The sequence below is a fragment of the Mobula birostris genome, chromosome 7, assembly GCF_030028105.1.
Source record: "Mobula birostris isolate sMobBir1 chromosome 7, sMobBir1.hap1, whole genome shotgun sequence".
Classification (NCBI taxonomy): domain Eukaryota; kingdom Metazoa; phylum Chordata; class Chondrichthyes; order Myliobatiformes; family Myliobatidae; genus Mobula; species Mobula birostris.
Window position 1 is genome coordinate 65,707,477 of NC_092376.1, and position 23,438 is coordinate 65,730,914.

Here is a 23,438-nt window from a genome sequence, read left to right on the forward strand (position 1 = left end):
TCCGTTGCAATGCACACAGATACTGTTGTTAATTTCTGGGATAATTTGATCCTCATAGTACAGTGTTGAACAGGAACTCCACTAGATATCATATGCATTTTAATCATTTTGTCACTATCCCCATCATCATTTCATCAACAACTTCAACACACCACTGACTAACCCGAATGCACACACTGAATGAAGGACTCCACACTGATCTCGCCACTTTTTTGATTTCCAACCAAGTCTCAGCCCTTGATCTCAGTCAATAATGTATTTCAACCTTGTAGGACTAGGCAAAATAAAATTCCTTATTGTTTCTCTTCTAGTTTCCAGAAAACACTAGTTAACATTAATGCAGAGCCAAAATTTCTCAGTAATGCACTCAGCTTTGGTATAGAAATGATGGAAAACGGTTCCTGTTTACATGAGTGAGGGAATGTTTCTATTCAGTCCTGATGATGGTCAGCAGTCCAAGTAGAAGGTTATGATACAAGTTAACTATTACTAGAATATTCCTGTGAAGTTTTACAGATTGAATAAAATTCAATCTGGCCACAGACTTATTTAACTGCAAACATTTGTGGAATTTAAATTGCCGGGCATTTTAATTGTGTAAATATTTAAACAACTTGTTGACAATTTAGGAGGAGACAATGTAATCTTTGATGAGTAATCAAAATATTTCATAAATTACACCCATAAAGTTCTTTCAAACACTTAAGTTCTTGCCCAAAGATCAATTCAAAGTAAAATCAAACTTTTCAAAGTATAAAACATAGATAAAAGGAACAATCTCTCTCTCTAAAACTACATTTTTAATGCAGTAAATGACAGAAAACATCCCTGCCACATTATTATACACAAAAAAGCTATCAAACAAAAGTTTATGAGATTTATGTGATTATATTTTCACTCTCCAAGAAATCCTATTACAGATACATTATATACTGTAATTCAGTGGTTACTATAGCTTCCCTTGGAATAATTTGGTAATCAGCATAGCTTGCTGTAAAAGCAAGATTTCCTGCAGGATTATGCTTTGCAAAGCAGCCTAGTTTTATAGGCCGCTGTCCTGTGATGTGGTGTGTGCCTGTTAATTAGTACAGCTTAAGTATTTATAATCTTTAGGAGGCTAAAGGAGTTGAAATTCTGCCATCTTCATGAAGGCTTGATTTAAATAATCATTGTAAAACAAGGAGTGTCTATAATTTTAACAGGTGTATAAACTTCAAGAAGGATGTTTGCTATCTGAATGGAATAATTTCAATTAAAAAATCCAATTATCTACAACAATGACTGTGCCCAAAGTCATGCAATAGAATTCCCTTAATTTTTGCTCTTTAAAAAATGCATTGTTAAACTAGCGAAGAATGAAATTGGGAAACAATAGAGTATTAAGCAAGAAAACCCACAAGAATCTTGCCCCAAACCATATACGTAGACACATTTTTCCCCACCAGTCTGACTCTGTTCTCACCAAGTATCATTCTAAAAGGTGACAGGAGCATTCTTCCTATATCAACTATCAAGTCAGCACTTACAGTTTACAATCAAATCCCATTCTCACAATGTCAACATGCAGAAATTTTGCAGCAAAAACAACACTGGAGTATGATCAGGAGTCAGTATTTTACCCCCCTCTCTCCATTGTTGAAAAACACCAAAGCCATTTCAGAAATGCTGACAGCAGGTGTCTTTAACAAGTGTCCATCACAATAAAAGCTGCCGAAGTAGTATTAAAAAAATAAAGCTTTTGTTTTGTAAGGAAATGGCAAGTTATTATTTGCAAGAAATGCATAAATGTCATGAATGTCACATGGAAAGGATTACATGCATGTGAAAATACCACAACATTTAATAAATTGTATTAATATAATCAAGACAATCTACATCAAGCACTCCATATGCAAAAGTTAAAGTTGATTAAGTTAGGTTAATCTTGGGAAAAAAATCCTCCTACTTTAGCAGTCATAAGGCTGGATAACATTAAATCAGATCAAGACAATTATTTCACTTAAAGCTTAGATTTTATGTACTGGCAGCCTTTCTGCTAAATGTGGCACGAGATGATGTTTTACTTAACAATGCTAGCAAGCAGAATTAACCTAGGTCAAATGATTCTGCTTCACAACTCAATGACTTTTTCTCCTAGCTCAGAATTCCTAAGTTTCCATATGCAAATTATGAAGTGGATTTATTGGGGCAGGGGAGGGGAGGGGGAGATGGGAATTCATGACAAAAAAGGAGAGCATTGTTAATGTGCATTGAAGGCCCATTGGCTTCATTACAGAAGTTAATGTAAACTAAGCTATATGACAACTTGTTCATAACTTGAATAAACTCTGCAAATTCGTTATTTTATTGTGTTATTTAAGTTACATATAACTTATTGAAATACCTTTAATAAGTTACATGCAACTTCAATAACACAATAAAATAAATATGACATCAGTGCAATTTGAGGAAAATATAGTTTGAAGTAGAATTAGGGGTTTTCAGATTAGTTTGTGCTCCAGGCAATAGGAAAAAGGCTGTTATGTTGCATTGTTGAACCTTGAGTTCCAGATATGGACTTAGCGACAATGCCACCACACCCCTCACCTATTTGATGCCATTGATTTCTTCTCCCTTTTTCTCTTCTTCCCAATACAATCTCCAAATAAGAACTTGGAAGGTGGGTGCTTAATTACCCCTTGCAGCCTCACTGCTCTCCAACATTCCATCATCAAAAAAACCATCTCCCACACTTCTACCTTTTCATGAATAGTCTCCCATGCAATGTTTAACCATGCGCGCACAAAGGCATAAACCTTTGTAATTGACTCCAACTATCAATTCTCTCTGGATTGACACCCCCGCTCACCCATCTTCACATCAGCTTAAAGAAAAACATGCAGGAAAAATGAGGTAGACAGACTGCAGTTGCAAAAAGCCCAAAAGATATGGCTAGTTCAGTCAACATCTGATGACTTTTTGATATAATTGGCCACTTCTGACACAAACTGGAAAAGCCCGTAATCTTGAATTGTTAAATTCAGTGTTGGGTCTTGATGTAATATACCCAGTCAGATGATGAAGAGGTATTGTTCCTTGACTTTATTGGATTGGTGTACACCAAAGTAAGAGTGAAGTGGAACAAAGAAAAAATGCCTCTCAGCATAGATTTAAAGTTTGAGGGAGGTGCACAGGTTTTGGCTTCAGATGAGAGGCATTTAAACCATTAAAAAAATATGCAGCCACATGGGTGATAACAGAGTTCAACAGGAAGAGATAAAGATGTTAGTAATAGCAAATATGATCAAAGTAGTAAAAATAGTAACAATTTTAAACTAAAACCTCCTTATTAGAATACATAAAGCATTTGTAACAAGATTACGGAGATAAGTAGATACAAAGTGATTTCATGCCATAAGTAGAGACAAATGAAAATGGTTTTACAGACATGGGTGATAGCTGATCAAAGGTGGGATGGTCACAGTATTTGATATTTTGACTAAGTAGGAAAGAAAGAGGGGAAGTCGTGTTAATCAGAACAATGTTAAGATAAGCGTTTGAAAGGAATTTAGCTCAGAAGAAAATAAAACTGTATCATTGAAGGTGGAAGTAAGGATAACAAAGTCAGAATGTACTGATGATAATCACTTTCCCTCTTTAACAGTAGTTAATACCACCAGAGCAGGGGTCCACACCCCTTGGTTAATGGTAGAGGCCTATGGCATTTAAAAAAAGGTGGGGAACCCTTGCACCACAGAGATAATCAAAATAGAGGATTGCCATGAAAATTCAATAATGATGAAGGATTCCATCTTCCTATGGAATGCTGAAGTAAAATTGGCAAAGAAGATCTTGAGGGTGAAAAGTTCTGAGAGAAGGTCAGAAAAGGTCTGAGTTCTTTGAGGAGGTGACCAAGCATATAGATGAGGGTAGTGCAGTGGATGTGATCTATATGGATCTTAGTAAGGCATTTGACAAGGTTCCACATGGTAGGCTTATTCAGAATGTTAGAAGGCATGGGATCTAGGGAAGTTTGGCCAGGTGGATTCAGAATTGGCTTGCCTGCAGAAGGCAGAGGGTGGTGGTGGAGGGAGTACATTCAGATTGGAGGATTGTGACTAGTGGTGTCCCACAAGGATCTGTTCTGGGACCTCTACTTTTCGTGATTTTTATTAATGACCTGGATGTGGGGGTAGAAGGGTGGGCTGGCAAGTTTGCAGACGACACAAAGGTTGGTGGTGTTGTAGATAGTGTACAGGATTGTCAAAGATTGCAGAGAGACATTGATAGGATGCAGAAGTGGGCTGAGAAGTGGCAGATGGAGTTCAACCTGGAGAAGTGTGAGGTGGTACACTTTGGAAGGACAAACTCCAAGGCAGAGTACAAAGTAAATAGTGTGGAGGAGCAGAGGGATCTCGGGGTACATGTCCACAGATCCCTGAAAGTTGCCTCACAGGTGGATAGGGTAGTTAAGAAAGCTTATGGGGTCTTAGCTTTTGTAAGTCGAGGGATAGAGTTTAAGAGTCGCGATGTAATGATGCAGCTCTATAAAACTCTGGTCAGGCCACACTTGGAGTGCTGTGTCCAGTTCTGGTCACCTCACTATAGGAAGGATGTGGAAGCACTGGAAACGGTACAGAGGAGATTTACCAGGATGCTGCCTGGTTTAGAAAGTATGCATTATGATCAGAGATTAAGGGAGCTAGGCCTTTACTCTTTGGAGAGAAGGAGGATGAGAGGAGACATGATAGAGGTGTACAAGATAATAAGAGGAATAGATAGACTGGATAGCCAGCACCTCTTCCCCAGGGCACCACTGCTCAATACAAGAGGACATGGCTTTAAGGTAAGGGGTGGGAAGTTCAAGGGGGATATTAGAGGAAGGTTTTTTTACTCAGAGAGTGGTTGGTGCATGGAATGCACTGCCTGAGTCAGTGGTGGAGGCAGATACACTAGTGAAGTTTAAGAGACTACTAGACCGGTATGTGGAGGAATCTAAGGAGGGGGCTTATATGGGAGGCAGGGTTTGAGGGTTGGCACAACATTGTGGGCCAAAGGGCCTGTAATGTGCTGTACTATTCTATGTTCTATGTTATGATTATAGAATATTGTGAGTAGGCTATATTAGATCAGGTCATGTGCATATGACGTTAATGTTACTTGTTACATACACCTGTTAGTGTGCATTCTCCAGATACCTTATAAGGTAACTGTAGCCTTCAGCTGGGAGCAGATGTCATCAGGTGGTTCCCAACCTTCACAGAGTGTTTCGACACTTAACCCTCAACTCTCCAGTTGGTGGGCCGGCATTTATACTTAAATTATCAAGAATAGGCACATACTAAACTGAATTCCATATAAATTTTGAAAGCACCAAATTCAAATCAAACTGGGATCATAAACTTAAATAGAGGTATGATAGTGAATTGGATAAGATAATTGGGAAATTAGAGCCCATGAGCAAAACCTCAATATTTGTTTTTGCACTATTTATTTTTCATAACTTAGTAATTTTTATGACTTGCAGTGCACTGTTGCCACAAAACAAACACATTCATGACATATGTCAGTAATAATAAACCGATTCTGATGGTAAATGAAACATCAGTTTCATTCTTTTCAGTGATTTGATTTTTCAATGGAAAGTATGGTCTCATTAGGAAAGATAATCTTAACAAAAGGAGCAACGGATAATATTAGAAAAGGTTTATAAAATTGCAAAATCAACCAGCAAACTAATGTTAAAGTATGTGTGATCTGTAGGCTTCACACCAGTAGCATATCAATGTTGATACTAAATCACCAGTTCATGACTTCTCACCCAAGTTAAGAAATTTTGGAATCCATTTAGAAACTTGAGCACAAAAATCTAAGCAGACTTTGGATGATTTTGTCTGGTCACATCAGAGAAAATGAAAGATCTGAGATACAAATCTGATCAGGGGAGTTAGCCCCAATGAAATAACCATTATTTAGCTTGTACCTAATGTCACTAACATCTGCTCATTATCTCATTTCAGTTTAGCTACCTTGATGCTCAAAATAAACAGAATCATGATACATGCCACGTCTGCTTTTGGCGTGATCTTTGAAAGTTGATAGATCCAGGCCTAGAATTCAGAAAAGTGAGAGAAAATGCAGAAATAGGCAGAACATTAATCGCGAACACTTCAGTGCACCAGCTCCTAGTGGTTGCCTTAGAAAGATGAAGTAAAAATTCAAGCCAAAGTTCTGTGCTGCCTAACTCATTTCATCTTCAAAACTTGCTCTGATATTAACAAAGGGGAGGGAACTTTGAATCTCAACAGTGCCTCAACTATTATATTATCAATGTGTAATCCTACCAACATTCTTGATGATAAGTACTTATTCCTAACTTTCTGGCATTTACAGTACTGTGGGGAAGTCTTAGGCACCCTAGATTTTATTTTATATGGTTTCAGATGGTATGGCTTCCACAGAGCTCCGATCAACATCAGCGAGACTGTCTGGGATTAGCTGGAGAGACAGAAACAAGTTAGGCAGCCAAAGTATGCAGAAGAACTGTGGCAAGTTCTCAAAGATGCTTGGAACAACCATCAGCCAATTTTCTTATAAAACTACACAACAGTGTACCTAAGAGAATTGTTGCAGTTTTAAAGGCAAGAGGTGGTCACACCTAACATTGATTTGATTTAGGTTTTTTACTGTTTATTGCTCTTTATAGTAATTTTTCTATATTTAAAAACTTGGTTATTTTTGAAAGCATCTTAGCTTTACAGAATTCCTTTTTACATGTGCCGAAGTTTTTGTGCAATACTGTGTATATGCTTATTTCACAGGAACCGAAATCCAGATATATCTGTTTACCATAATCAAAACAGTCTGTCTATTCATGTACTGACTTCCTCCTTCACAGTTTAAAAATGACAAATGCAACTATCGATCTGAAACTTCCAGATTTCATCTTTTTGTCACAAATGTCACTTCATACTCTACAATTTCAAGGATTTAATATTTCTGGTTGACAGTCAATTTTGCTGCTTATTTTCATACTCCAGTATGGAAATAAATGCGTTACTAAAAAAAAGAGGAAGCAGGATGATGGAAAATAAATGCAAATAAACAATGGGCCAGTTTCCAAATTAATTTGATAACATCCTTATGGTTTATGTTTCAAGTAGAATTTAAAGCAGCCAAGCCAAGCAGTAAGTGTTCTCTTTTGCATATTCACGTAAGGTAAAACCATGGAAGCCCACAAAATATGGTTTGTCCCTGGACCTAATCAAAGTTTTGTTTGGGATATCATCTGACCTTTTCTTTTATATACTTGTAACTTAGTCATTAAGAATAATCAGAGCATGGTTAAAGTTTGTATAAGACTTGCAATAAATAGGCATATGATTACAAGTCAATAATGCAGAGAGCATGAATTCAATAACTGTTTAAGTACTGAATAATCTAAGAAACAACCACCCTCTCTTCTTGCCAACCTTGAAGTACAGTAGTTTGCCTGGGTATTAAGAATGTGGTGTAGTATAGGATAATAACACTGGCATTGACATAAAATATCATTCATGGTCTTACTGAATGGCAGGATAGGTGCAAAAAGCTGAAAGAGTCATTGTTTCTCCTAATTCTTAATGCTTCATGTTCATTCTTCCTCTGCAGATATTTTTAAAATGTCATCTTGATGAGTGTCATTTAAAGTAGAGCCTTTGACTGCAAATCTTGTCCCAGTAAACAGGGACCACTGAAACTTACGTACAGATAGGTGGTGAAGTGGGGATACCAAGGAGGGATAGAGCTGCTCTGTTCATTTTTTCCTCCCTTCCTTTACATGCTGCTGCAGTCTCCATCACTGTCTTATTCAATACCACCTTGTGTAATCCTTCATGGAGAATCATAGATTTATTGATGACAACAGAGAGCGGATCTTTGCAAACTACTGATGGAAGAAATCCACCCATGGTCATTGAGATCTTCCTGCAAGTTGTCAACGGTGTTCAAAACAGAAGACATTAAAGAAAGCTCAAACTGAATTTGTTTAGCTTAAAGAAGATATGAATAGTGACTCTGAAACAATGGGATAGTATTACAGATCTCAAATTAAAATTCAGATGTAGTTGCATTGAACTCGATGCAAGGCAAATCCAATAATATCTGGAATGTCTAGGGACATCTCGTCACTTAATTATACCCTATGTATCTGAGGATATCAAGCAAAATATTTCAAGCCAATATTCATGAAACAGGGAAGGTGTATTTCAATGATATTATTACCGAACTTCAAATTCCAGAAGAAAAAGTTCTTTATTTTTAAAGGCCTAAACACATGTCATTGCTGATAACATTATAAAAATTGATCTACAGTGAATGTATGGTCATTTGCGTAACCATACAAAGCATTAATGTTAACCAGACAATGAATACATGCAACTTATAATTAGTATTTTTAACTTGGCGTAAAAACACCAAGACCTCCATCATCCACTTCCTCAATTGTTCAAAAGGTGTCTTCCACAGGTCAGTTGACTAGACTGTGGGAAGAACCTATTGTTTGTATTATATGTGCAGATGCTCACAGTCTCACTCTCATGTCCCATTTTCACCCATCCCTTACTGCAATCAGACCAGATACCAGAGGGGGAAAAAAAACAAGCTAGTTGGACATCTTTCATTCATGAATATTGACTCTAAACTAAATGAGGTCATAGCTGACAAAGCAGAGACATTTTTGAGTTTATACTAAAAATGCACAGCTACAACAACCAGTAAATGAGGCATCTATTTGGTACTTAAAAGATACCCTTCCCATTCATATTTACCAGTAATTCTTTGAAACTACAATCAAGTGGTTAATCCCCATTCAGATGCAGATCTCCCACTTTTTGACTGAGTATTATCACAATTACACAAACAACCTCTGCATTACAGGAGAATTGCAATCTCAGAGAAAAAAATCTGTATCATGATTCATCATAACACATCATCTATGTGTGCATCCAGAAACACGAGCCATGTTTTTTAAATTTTTTATTTCACATAAATCCTGACAGTGAATTTTATCAGGGCAAATTCCCATTACCTAAATGGCCATAACATGCAAATCACCTGTATTTAATTCCTGTTCTCAATAGTCTCACTATCGAAGTTGAAGTTGAGATCTCACTCTTAGTAGCAAAATTATGGAAAGGACTCCATCACTTTACATCACCACTACAAACAAGATGGTTCTAAAATGTTACATATTTACAATAAGTTGTACCAGTTAATGTCATTCTTCTGCCTGAAACAGTTCTGTGGTCCAAATCCCAGTTTAATATGGGTTAGTAGTTAAATTGGTCACATGGGTGTAACTGGGTGGGTGCACAATGTTCCCTCTAATTTGTAATGATCAGTCTGCACAAAAATCTTGTGCTGTGTAATTTTTTGCCCAATGACAACGACATGTGCACACTGAATAATTTCTTCAATAAAAACAGTACAAATAAGCCAGCTCTAAAATCTGCAGGCAAATCATCATAAACTCCATGATGTTAATACTGTTTGCACCACAAACCAGAAAAGGAAATGTGAGTGAGTATGACTGTGAAGTATACTTAACATGCCAATGAGGGAGAGGGTGACAACCTTTTGTCCGCAGTTTAAATTCCTTTGTGTGCTAGTAGCAAAAGATGTATACACACACGAATGCACACCTTAGAGGGAACAACTGATGGTGTGGGCCCATTGGGCAAGAAGGGCCTGTACCATTCTGCACAGCACTGTGCAAAAGTTTAGGCAAATATTTATTCATTAACATACAGTGCAGAGTAGGCTCCTCAAGCCACGCCAGCCAGCAGATTTCCCAATCGAATCCTTGCCTAATCATGTGACCAACTAGCCTACCAACCAGTACATCTTTGATGGGAGGAAGCCAGCACTGGGATGGGAAGAAAGTACAAACTCTGTACAGGCAGTGGCAGGAATTGAACCTGGGTCACCTGTACTGCAAAGCATTGTGCTAACCACTGTGCTACCATGCCTAAGACTAGGGTGCCTAAGACTTTTGCATGGTACCATTGTAAAATTTTACATATTGCACTGTATGCTACCACAAAGAAAAACAAGTTTCATGACATGTGAGTGATGATATTGTGGACTGCAAGTGGGAAGTGAACAGGGAGAGGGGAATCATAGTTGGGAAAAGGGGAAGGGAGAGGGGAGGGAATGGGAAGCACCAAAGATGCATTCTGTAATGATCAATAAACCTATTGTTTGGAATCAAATGACCTTGCTTGGTGTCTCAGCACTGGGTATGTCTGCACCCGGGCCGCCCTGTCCTTGGCACTCCTTCTCTGCCAGCTGTCCAACACCCCTCCTGCTGCACTTCACCCTCACCATTCCCAACATTCTTTGATCCCAGATTTACAAACTCTCTGCTCCACGTTGACAAATATAATACTCAGTAAAATCCTTAGTCATCTGAGCTATATATATATATATATATGCCCAAGACTTTTGCACAGATCTGTATGTGCGTGCATGCACGCAAGCAAGCAAAAAAAAAGTGCAGCCCCCATAAACTCCCTCACCCCTCCGCAACCCACACTCTGGTTTGCCAGGTGTGCATATTGAAATGGTTTCTTCTTATTTTACAGCAGCCTTCCCTCATTTACTTTGGAGGAAACAGTTAAGTATGTTATAATGTCCCTTTGTAAGACAAAGTATTTTTAATTTGGTTTTTTTTTTAGATCCCAGTCTTGAATGTCATCTGTTATGAAAAATCTGATTCCAAAACCACTTCTAACTTCAAATGAATTTGTACCAAAGTCCATTGGAAACATTCTTAGCTTCAATATGTTCCAATAATCCAAACCATTTACAATAACCTTATTGAAGACAATTTAAAATTAAAACTGCAACTAAGGAACCCGGTTTTTTTAAATAAAAGATGAGTCAATCATGGCAGAAAGGCTTTTAAACCCCATAATATTTAATAAAATACTTGAATTCCTGTGCTCTTCTTAACTAGTTCCTCACTTTTTCTTTATTAACTGTTATTCCTTTCCTAAAGTATACATTCAGCACTGTGGTACCATCACACGCAAAAATGAGCTAATAATGTAAAATATTATATGCAAGATTCTTTCAATTGCAATTTTGCAGGTTCAGGTACATTTCAATACTTGTTCTGTTGAAAGAGTTCCTCCTATATATAGCTATGAAAGTGAACAATTTATTTATCCAGTTACTGATCCATTTCAATAGTTACAAGTACTTTTGTTCTAAAACATTCTTCTTTCCACAGAATGCTCTCCATTGTACAACTATAGAAGTTTTTGAATGTATTTGTTCACATGCCAAATCTCTTCAAACTCCAAATAAAGCAGAGCCACAGTCTTGCCCTCTTTATAACTACATTGGTATGTTGGGACCAGGTTAGATCCTCAGAGATTTTGACGGAGGAACTTGGAGCTATTGACTCTCTCCATTTCTGATCCCTCTATGAGGATTGGTATGTGTTCCTTCATCTTACCCTTCCCGAAGTCCACAATCAGCTCTTTTGTCTTACTGACGTTGAGTGCCAGGTTGTTGCTGCGGCACCATTCCACTAGTTGGCATATCTCACTCCTGTACACCCTTTCGTCACACGTGAGATTCTACCAACAATGGTTGTATCATTAGCAAATTTACAGATGGCATTTGAGCTATGCCTAGCCACACAGTCATGGGTATATAGAGAGTAGAACAGTGGGCTAAGCACACACCCCTGAGGTGCACCAGTGTTGATCGTCAGCGAGGAGGATATGATATCACCAATCCACGCAGACAGTGGTCTTCCAGTTAGGAATTCGAGGATCCAATTGCAGAGGGAGGTATAGAGGCCCAGGTTCTGCAACTTCTCAATCAGGATTGTGGGAATGCTGGTATTAAATGCTGAGCTATAGTCGGTGAACAGCATCCTGACATAGGTGTTTGTGTTGTCCAGGTGATCTAAAGCCGTGTGGAGAGCCATTGGGATTGAGTCTGCCGTTGATCTATTGTGGCGATAGGCAAATTGCAATGGGTCCAGGTCCTTGCTGAGAGAAAAAAAAAAATGATGGAGGAATGGAATTGCTCTGTGAGCTAGCTTCAGCATGGCTACTGTCAATGTTATAATAATATTTCTAGCTTTTTTTTACAAGTTTTAACAAATTGTACATATGATGCACTCGTCAGCTGCAGCATGTTTAATTGGTTTGTACATTAACGCACTGAAACACCTGAATCAGCATCTTTTTAAAAGAAAATAGATCACAAGTAGAAAACAATTGGTTACTGGCAAATGTGTAATCAAGTACATTCAGATAGAAGCAATATTATGCTTTAAACAATGAAAAAATATTCATAGTTCAATTTTATATCGAGAGTTGAAGAACTTCTCTTGAATGTAATTGAGTTTGCTCTGACAATTTATGTTGGATAAAATGTGAATCTCGCTGGAACTGCCAAACCAATTCAGTCAGATGGAAACCCATCCTTGTGAATAAAAAAAAATTATTTTAATTGTACTGGCAGTTGAGAGCTTCCATGCTCACCATTGATCTCTTAGGTTTGCACTCAATTTGGTCACATGTCCTGGTCAGAACCTGGAGAATGAAGGAAACTATCTTCAGCACGCAAGACCCTTTGCATTGGCACAACCCTCACATAGATCAGAGCATGTTGTTCTGATTAAATTGCTGCTAAATTATTTTACAGCTAGCAAAGCATTGTCTCTGGCTTAGGCTGATTTCAAAATATGCATTAACTATGTAGCAAAACAAAATGCAGCAGAATAAGTTGTAGAACATTAATGTATTGCCAAACTGCTCAAATGGTCTGGCTGGGTTAAGGTAAATTGCAGAGCCAAGCGAAGAGCATTACAATTACAAGATACTAAGAGTATTTGAACATTGATCTCGCAGGAGCACAAAACCCTAACATTAATTCCAAGATACACTATTTACAGAAAAGATTCCCAAATTTAAACAACTGATAAATGCTTAAGACACAGAGAGGAATAGCTTGAGATGTCATTCAGGCTAGGTTGAGGAGCAAATAAAATTTTCATGCCTTACAAGGAGTATCATGCCCTTAAAAATGTTAAGAACAATCTCCAGTCCTTGGCAGTGGAATTGGAAAAGTAAATCAAAAGCTTACTTTAAAAAAGTAATGACTCTATTTTTCTACCTCTCATGACGTGGAGGTCATTTAACTCAACAAGTCTATCCTGATTCTCAGAGCAATCCCATTCCACTGTTTCTAGTAACTAGTTGTAATTCATATCTGTCTACTCCACCCAGGAAAGTTTTGAAGATGGGAAGCCCAGCACATGGGCATACTGGGTCTGTTTTAAGTAATGTTCTGCCCCTGGCAAATGACACTTAAAGGGTTGACGGTGGATATGCAATGGCAAGCATTTAAAGATCGCAGGGATGAACTACAACAATTGTTCATCCCAGTTTGGCAAAAGAATAAATCAAGGAAGGTAGTGCACCCGTGGCTGACAAGGGAAATTAGGGATAGTATCAATTCCAAAGAAGAAGCATACAAATTAGCCAGAAAAAGTGGCTCACCTGAGGACTGGGAGAAATTCAGAGTTCAGCAGAGGAGGACGAAGGGCTTAATTAGGAAGGGGAAAAAAGATTATGAGAGAAAACTGGCAGGGAACATAAAAACTGACTGTAAAAGCTTTTATAGATATGTGAAAAGAAAAAGATTGGTTAAGACAAATGTAGGTCCCCTACAGACAGAAACAGGTGAATTGATTATGGGGAGCAAGGACATGGCAGACCAATTGAATAATTACTTTGGTTCTGTCTTCACTAAGGAGGACATAAATAATCTTCCGGAAATAGTAGGGGACAGACGGTCCAGTGAGATGAAGGAACTGAGGGAAATACATGTTAGTAGGGAAGTGGTGTTGGGTAAATTGAAGGGATTAAAGGCGGATAAATCCCCAGGGCCAGATGGTTTGCATCCCAGAGTGCTTAAGGAAGTAGCCCAAGAAATAGTGGATGCATTAGTGATAATTTTTCAAAACTCTTTAGGTTCTGGACTAGTTCCTGAGGATTGGAGGGTGGCTAATGTAACCCCACTTTTTAAAAAAGGAGGGAGAGAGAAACCAGGGAATTATAGACCGGTCAGCCTAACATCGGTGGTGGGGAAACTGCTAGAGTCAGTTATCAAAGATGTGATAACAGCACATTTGGAAAGCGGTGAAATCATTGGACAAAGTCAGCATGGATTTGTGAAAGGAAAATCATGTCTGACGAACCTCATAAAATTTTTTTGAGGATGTAATTAGTAGAGTGGATAGGGGAGAACCAGTGGATGTGGTATATTTGGATTTTCAAAAGGCTTTTGACAAGGTCCCACACAGGAGATTAGTGTGCAAACTTAAAGCACACAGTATTGGGGGTAAGATATTGATGTGGATAGAGAGTTGGTTGGCAGACAGGAAGCAAAGAGTGGGAATAAACGGGACCTTTTCAGAATGGTAGGCAGTGACTAGTGGGGTACCGCAAGGCTCAGTGCTGGGGCCCCAGTTGTTTACAATATATATTAATGACTTGGATGAGGGAATTAAATGCAGCATCTCCAAGTTTGCGGATGACACGAAGCTGGGCGGCAGTGTTAGCTGTGAGGAGGATGCTAAGAGGATGCAGGGTGACTTGGATAGGTTAGGTGAGTGGGCAAATTCATGGCAGATGCAATTTAATGTGGATAAATGTGAAGTTATCCACTTTGGTGGCAAAAACAGGAAAACAGATTATTATCTGAATGGTGGCCGATTAGGAAAAGGGGAGGTGCAACAAGACCTGGGTGTCATTATACACCAGACATTGAAAGTGGGCATGCAGGTACAGCAGGCGGTGAAAAAGGCGAATGGTATGCTGGCATTTATAGCAAGAGGATTCGAGTACAGGAGCAGGGAGGTACTACTACAGTTGTACAAGGCCTTGGTGAGACCACACCTGGAGTATTGTGTGCAGTTTTGGTCCCCTAATCTGAGGAAAGACATCCTTGCCATAGAGGGAGTACAAAGAAGGTTCACCAGATTGATTCCTGGGATGGCAGGACTTTCATATGATGAAAGACTGGATGGAATAGGCTTATACTCGTTGGAATTTAGAAGATTGAGGGGGGATCTGATTGAAACGTATAAAATCCTAAAGGAATTGGACAGGCTAGATGCAGGACGATTGTTCCCAATGTTGGGGAAGTCCAGAACGAGGGGTCACAGTTTGAGGATAAAGGGGAAGCCTTTTAGGACCGAGATGAGGAAAAACTTGTTCACACAGAGAGTGGTGAATCTGTGGAATTCTCTGCCACAGGAAACAGTTGAGGCCAGTTCATTGGCTATATTTAAGAGGGAGTTAGATATGGCCCTTGTGGCTATGGGGATCAGGGGGTATGGAGGGAAGGCTGGTACAGGGTTCTGAGTTGGATGATCAGCCATGATCATACTGAATGGCGGTGCAGGCTCGAAGGGCCGAATGGCCTACTCCTGCACCTATTTTCTATGTTTCTAAAGGCATGGAGGAATGCATTCATAACTCTTACATCACAAGATTAAAGATTATTGGAATATATGGATATTGGAGCTTAAAGTTTTGGTCAGGCGAAGAGGATTTGTAAAATTTAAAAATCCAGCTTTGGGAATTGGAATGTAATTTGATTGGCAGTTGGGGGGAGAGGGGTCATAGTTGCAAAGCATAAAGAAGCTAGCCTAAACAAATAAAAAAAAATGGGTAAATTATCAACCCCAGTCTGAGTTTTGGACTATAACATTTATGGAAATTGGAAAAGCATAAACAATATCAAAGACATTTGTAGAATTAAACCTATGAGGAAATAAACTATTGATGAGGGTTTTCATCAAACTGGGGATAAGGTAGAGACAGAGATAAAAGCAATCAGTCTTCGAATGAACATTATGTAATGTTTTGCAATTCATTTGGACTTGCACATACTGAATCTCTTAGATTTTACTTGGCTTGACTTAAACTGAGCTGGTGACATGAAAAAGGAATGGAATCAAAACCTGGAGTTAAATTTATGACAAAGCTGTCTGGCTGTCAGTCAAAGATTTTTTGACAAATTTGCTGGTCTCAAAACTATTAAAATTAAAATTTTTGAAAAACAGTTGTTTATTTTTCCAGCTTCATCGGTAAGTTGATGTAATCTTTTTTCCTCCCTCCTCTTCTGAAAACTACAGAAAATGAAATAGATTATTTGCTTTATTCATAGAGTCACAAAACACTACAGCACAGAAACTTGCCCTTTGGCTCATTTAGTCCGTGTCCAGCCATTAATCTGCCTAGTCCCATCGACCTGTACCTAGACAATAGCCGTCCATACCCCTCTCACCCTAAATTTATATCAAAATTTCTCTTAAATGTTGAAATCAACCCCATATCAATCACTTGCACTGGCAGCTTGCTCCACACTGTCACCACCTTCTGAGTGAAGAAATTCTCCCTCATGTTCCCCTTAAACATTTCACCTTTCACCTTTAACCCATGACTTCTAGTTGTAATCTCACCTAACCTCAGTGGAGAAGCCTGCTTGCCCTTACCCTATCAATACCCCTCATAATTTTGTATACCTCTATCAAATCTCCCCTCAACGTTCTACGTTCTAGGGAATAAAGTCCAACCTCTTCCACTTTTCCCTATAACTCAGGTCCTCAAGTCCCAGCAACATCACTGTATACATCCCATCTAAAGGTATTGAAAATACCACAAAAGTTTGATGACAGGTGCCTATGACTGTGGATCAAATTAGTTGAATTTCATCGACGTACAAGATGGGCTTTCAGACTCCTCCTCCAGCTGATAAAAGGCAAATTACAAATGGATCTGATCAGGAAGAGAGGGCCAATAATGTATCCATGGAATAAACTGTGCAAGAATGCTAGAAATACATGGCTTCCAGTAACAATCTAAAGTCATTAAAGTTATACATGAGTGGAGGTGAAGGAATTATTTAGCCTGGATAGATTATCTTTTCATCAAAACCACAGCTTTCCTATCAAAGCACGCAGATGTTTCTTATAACTTAAAGTGTTACTTCCATATCCCTTAACCAGGATTCTGTGTATTCAAAATCTTGAACTAATCGTTGACAAATTTTTAGTACTTTTTCCAATCAAGGTATAACTTCACATGATCAGCTCTCTTTCATATTGCATTTTGACACTGTTTCCAAATGCTTAAAAAGTTGTGAGTAGTCTATATTTCAGAAGCATATTTGAGAAAAGGAAATGCTGCTGTCTGGTAGAGCATGTGTTTTATACGAGATTTTGAGACCTTTATGTTAGAATACCCCTCTTTCCGTTATTGTCAAAAGATTTGTTGACGCATTGAAGAGATAGCATATACTGACTGTGCATCTTAAAAATAAATCAATAAGTTATTCTAATAACCACATGTTGAGGATGCCCAAGTCTTAATAGACTGAGGCTAGGAAAAAAGGAAAAAAGAAACATAAAGGAGTTGACTATCATGCGTTCCCTTCTGGGTAACGTTATGACCAACTAGGTCAAAACTTGACAACAAATCACCCAATTACATCTCAACAGTTCACTTGCCACAAGTATACACTTGTAAATAAGTAAATCATGTAGGTGATAAATACTATCCAAAATGTTTTATTTAGTAACAAAATAAAAACAAGAATCCTATAAAATTTAAACTTCAGTCTCTGGGACAAGCATTAGACTTGATGGTTATGTTTGTCAGCTCACTCAGATTGTCTATGTATTTGAAACATTCTAAACATGAACATTTTGATATAGGTTTTACTTCAACTTAGTGCCTTCAATACCTGTGAAGCATTAGTGAGCAAGGCTTTGTTAATGCCAAAGATTATTTGCAATAAAACAAAATGCTGGAAATCATCAGTCAGGCACCATCCAAGGAAAGAAAGTGTTACCACAACATTTCATAAGTATTTTTAAAAATCACCAGGCGTGGCTATTTGGCATAGCTCATTTTCTTTTTCATCGACACTTCAACTTGTTTGGTATTTTTGATTTCAACCATCTGCAGTAGCCTGCTAGAAAAAGCTATTTATTGAAAGACACGCAGTTATCTAGAGTTTTTCACAATCATAGGACATCCCTAACTGTTTTACATGTAACAGGGCTTTGCATGACTGACATTTTATGCATATTATTGTGTTTAAAATGGTACATGGACGATGACTATAATCTACTGTGATGTTGATTGGCTACTACACATTGGGGAAAACATTTGAGAAAATCCTCTGGCTCCAGAAAATAATCCCTGGAATTTACTCTTCCCCTCAGAGAGCAGGTAGGACCTCAGTTTTGTGTAATGACAGGAAAGCAGCACCTTTGACATTGGTCCATTATCTCTCACACTGTTCCAAAGGGTCAACACAGATACAGACTCGAATAAGACTTGTCATTCAACTCAGAGACAAGAATGCAACCAACTGAGCCACGCCTAACAAAAAAGAATATAATAATAAGCTTGATGTCATGTTCTCTTCATGAAAAATATTAACACTTCCAAATGTCCTTTAAAGTGCAAAGAGCTTTGAGATCTGCCACTACATTTATTTCTACCACTTACTGTGTCCCAAATCTTATAAACAAATTTATGTTTTGAATGTTGGATTGTTAAAAACATCCTTTGATTATGGAGAAATGGGTAACTCATAAGGCTATTCAAACTATGTGCAATGTGATTCCTCAGTAAATATTTGTGTTCAAATTTAAATCAGTTAGGTGTTAAGTAACACAAATTCACATTCATTGTACTTTCACCAAACACTAAATTAGTCATTAAATATACTTCAGTTTCAAGGATAAAATTTAAACTACCAGTATTTGAAATACATATTACACAATCCTGTAAAAGATTTGAGGAACTATAGTTCAAATATTTTCACTTATGCAAGTTAGAATGTTCCCCCCCCCCCAAGATGCTAATTGGGGTCATTACATCCAATAAAATGCTATCAACAGATTGGTTATAAAACTAATTAAATCTTAAAAAGATAAAAATGTAATTTTTTGAAATACATTTCATATGATTCAAGAGATCATTCCAAAAATTCTAAAAGACCTGACATTAGTTTAAAATGTTCCTGGAAAAGAGTGTTGATAATGTCAAATCAGGTTCAACTAGTTTTGCACAATTCATAGCCAGTTGCAAATCTAGTTTCCACCCCAATGTGAACAACTGATTCACTTTACTGTAATGTCATAGAATGTCAGTTAGTCATAGTCAGAACATGTGATATAAAGTTAAACTAAAATTTGCCAGCCGTCTTAACATACAAACAGCAAAGTCTAAAGTACTTTAATTTAACTGGTTATAAGTGAAAGACTGGATTACTTACAATCATACAACTTCACATTAAAAAATCAGTTATCAGAGAGAACAGTTAACTATATGCTGTCATGTGATTTAATATAAAATATTGTACAATCTTATAGCTATTTTTGTGCTATAAGATTGTACAATATTTTATATTAAATCACATTTTTAAAAATACTACAAAATTGCTATAGGAAGGTAAAGTATTTTAATTTACCTCCTAACACAGACTACGTATCAGCATATAAAAAATGAATTAAGTATACTCTAATTTTTAGTTGCCTCAAAACCGAGATGTAAAATCAAATCTATAGAACCAAATATGACATTAAAAATTACGAATAAGGATACCCTAAGAATATTTTTCTAGCGAAGCTGGTAATCCCATAACTGTAGAACAATAATTAACTAAGTTTTTAAAGTTAAAGTGTATTTTTTATTAGTTGAATAAAATTAGGTCATGGCTATATTCAGCAAAAGAACAAAACAGAGCACATGAATTCCACATCACTAAACCCATCAAACTTTAGATTTTCTCCTCTCTTAAATTATGCCTAAATATTTAAGAAAAAAGATCTTTCTCATGTCCACATTCTAAGGCATTATTCAAAAAGAAATCTAGCACACTTTCCTGAAATAAATTGTACTCAGAGCAATGCAAAACTGCAATCAGAAATAACCAATATCACAGATACACGCAAAACAAGTAATGTGATCCCAATGCAAAACTGCAATCAGAAATAACCAATATCACAGATACACGCAAAACAAGTAATGTGATCCCATTCTGTGAATCTTAACACCTCCCATACCAATCACACCATTCATGGAAAGCTACGCCTGGCCCAAACCCCCCAGGTCCATGACAATAAAATCTTAACTCCAGTATAAAAACAGTGCTGTCATATCCAAAAGCAAAGGTCCATTTCAAAGTACATTTTCTTTAACATACAAACATAAATCACTGCTTCTCCACAACATTATTTGAATGAGATGTCACAAACAGCTGTGAAATTACTGATACTGGTGTAGGGATTATAGTGAAGAGCCAGGAAACCACAGAACACAATTCCAGGCAGGAGGTAGAAATTACTCTCTTTGACATCAAAGCCCTATAAGTCTAAGTCAATGCACAAAAATGAGAAAATACTCCCATATTTGGAGTCAAACTTTGCAGAAAGCAGAATTGTTGTGTTTGTTGGGGATCAATCATCCAGTCCTAAGATGTTAAATTTCTTAAGGCACTGTCTCAGGCCCAACCTTCTTGTGTTGCTTCATTAATGAACTTCCTTTCATTGCAAGGGAAAGGTGGAGATGTTTGCTAATGGTTAACATTGTAAATATAATTGAACAACTCAACAAATTAACCAGTCCAGTCTATGCCCATTTACAGCTTGATAAAGGCATTTTCCAACAAGATGATCTAACCACCTGTTCTTGACATCAGCTTTGTCAAGTTCTCCATTGTCACACAGCTCCTACTGACCCCTAACTCAATCATGCCAGCCTCATAAATACTATGAATATGACAGGAAGTCAGGGATTAGTTATTCTGACTCACCTTTGGTTATTCAAAAGCCTTTCCAAGCCAAAAGTTAAGGAGTATGACAGAATATTCTTCACTTGCTCTAACAACTCTCAAAATATTTTTGACAGCATTCAGGTCAAAGCAACCTGCTTGATTGGTACTTCACCAACTAAAACAACTTTCATTTCCCCTGGTGTTGGGTACACAGTACAGTTAGTGTGTACTATCTACAAAAGCATTGTAGTCATTTGTCTAGACTGGTTCAACGGTGTCTCCCGAACCCATAATCACAAGTCAAGTACTGTACAGCAAGCCCGCAGGAACGCCACCACTTGCAGGATTGCTTCCAAGTCATGTACCAGACTAAGAGTACTGAATATCACCAAACCTTCATTAGTGCTGGGTCTAAATCCAATAAATCCTCCTCAACGGCACGATGGAAGTGTTTTCACAAGGGGGGGCTGTAGTAGTTCAAAGCAGCTCATCGCCACCTTCTCAAGAACGGTTATCTTACAGGCAGCAAATGCTGGCCAAGACAATGATGCAAGATTCTGCAAAACAAAACTGTAATAGGTTCAAATATTCCAGTATATTCACTTAAACTTAATTTATATATGAAAAATTGCAACATTCTAACATCCCGCCCCGGATCGTAATCAACCAATGCAGAGTTAATAGGCTCGGAGCCTGGGATAGGACCTGTAATCAAAACTTACAATTTCTTTAGAGAGAAATGTTATCAGCAAGCTACGTCAACGCATCTGTTGGTTTGATTTGTTCATTTTCACGAGTTAAATAAATGTTTTGAAAACGGGCATGTTTGATAAACTGTCTTCTGCTGTCAAAATAACACACTGGAAAATAATAGACCATGAAGATTCCGTTTCAATATAAAATTAAAACGCAGCCAGATTCACAGAAAATGTTCTCTTCTAATGTACAGACAACGTGCAATACGGGAATGGTACCTAGAAGCAAAGTTAATACACTGTACCTCTGGAAAGGAGTTTTTCTTTGTGTATCTAAAAGCATAAAACGTCATTTATTTTGCTGTGGCTTCCTGGAAACTGCGATTCTGAAGAATTCGATATCGAAAAGACAACATACATGTATCACTCACCCTTAATTTTTAAATGGCAAATCACAAAGCAGACTTAGCTTTGGCATTTTATGATTCCTGTTTCTGTTTATCCCTAAGCCTGTATGCTTCCTTCCGAACAACATTATTCCGCACAACTTTCAACATTACTACCGTTCCGAGGAAGAGATATGCAAAGACGGACTCACCAGCACGCACTTCGTCTATACTGTACTGCTGCAGATTCCAGTAATCCGACAGGAATTTTTAAACTGGTCTCAGTCACAAGTGCCACCCTTCCTTAGAGTCAGCGTGCGAGGTATTATACATTGAGCTAATCAAGACGGTCCTTTAAACAAACTGTTCTCGTGCAGTAGTCCAGTGCTAGCAACCTAAAGTTTCCGCCCTGTAGAATAAGAAACGCGTAGCATTCCTGTGATATACCGAAACTGGGCAAGGCCGTGTGCAAACAAAGAAATGGAATCCGGAAATGGGTTCTCTGCTGATGTCAGCTTTCAAAGTAAACCTTTATACACCAACTGTTCCAGGAATGTGAAACAATACAGATTTGCAGATGCGCTTCTTTGACGCGGAACCGGATGATTTCCGACTGAAGCTGCACTAAGTGGTTTTGCATCCCAACTCTCTGATAGAGTCATCGAGTCATAGAAAAGTACAGCAGAGGGACAGGACCTTCGGTCCATCTAGTCCGTGCCGAACCATTTAAAATATCTAGTTCCATCGACCTGCACCCCAGACCAAAGCCCTCCACACCCCTCCCACCATGTACCTATCCAAACTTCTTTCAAACATTGAAATCTATCTTGGATGCACCACTGGTGCTGATAGCTTTTTCCACACTCTCCCGAACCTCTGAGAGAAGAAGTTTCCCCTCATGTTCCCCTTAAACTTTTCACCTTTCAACCTTAACCCATGAAATCCTGTTGTCCTTTCCAACCTCAGTGGGAAAAAAAAACCTGCTTGCACTTACCCTATCTATACTCCTCATAATTTTGTATACCTTTATCAAATCTACTCTCAGTCTTCTACATTCCAAGAAATAAAGTCCTAACCTATTAAATTTTTCCTTATAACTCAGGCCCTCCATCCCCAGCAACATCCTTGTAAATTTTCCATGTACTCTTTCAACCTAATTTATATCTTTCTTGTAGGTAGGTGACTAAATCAGCATACAATACTCCACATAAGGCTTTGCAATGTCTTTTCCAACTTCAACATAACATCCCATCTCTTGTACTCAATACTTTGATTTATGAAGGCCAATGTGCCAAGAGCTTTCTTTACAACCCTACCTATCTGTGACGCCACTTTTAATGAAGTATGGACTTGTGTTCGCAGATGCTTTTGTTCCACCATACTCCTCAGTGCCCTGATACTCATTGTGTAAGACCTACCCTGGTTGGTCCTACCAGAATGCAACACCTCGCACTTGGTTGTATTAAATTCCATCTGCCATTTCTCAGTCTATTTTTTCAGCTAGTCCAGATCCCCC

The 23,438-nt window shown here is 38.0% G+C and overlaps 1 protein-coding gene across 9 annotated transcripts in view; it reads right to left on the reverse strand.

Moving 5' to 3' along the window:
- Nucleotides 1–22,386, reverse strand: part of LOC140200263 (synaptotagmin-like protein 2) — a 106,948-nt gene extending 84,562 nt beyond the window's left edge. For 5 of the 9 annotated variants that reach the window (XM_072263320.1, XM_072263322.1, XM_072263323.1 and 2 more), the window contains exons 1-2: nucleotides 22,135–22,386; nucleotides 21,236–21,411 (exon numbers count right to left, since the gene is read on the reverse strand). The gene's annotated coding sequence lies outside the window, so the exon portion shown is untranslated. Of the gene's footprint in view, nucleotides 1–21,235; nucleotides 21,412–21,967; nucleotides 22,077–22,134 lie in introns of those variants that run through there. The other 4 variants (XM_072263318.1, XM_072263324.1, XM_072263325.1 and 1 more) reach the window with 4 other exon arrangements.
- Nucleotides 22,387–23,438: the final 1,052 nt, after the last annotated feature.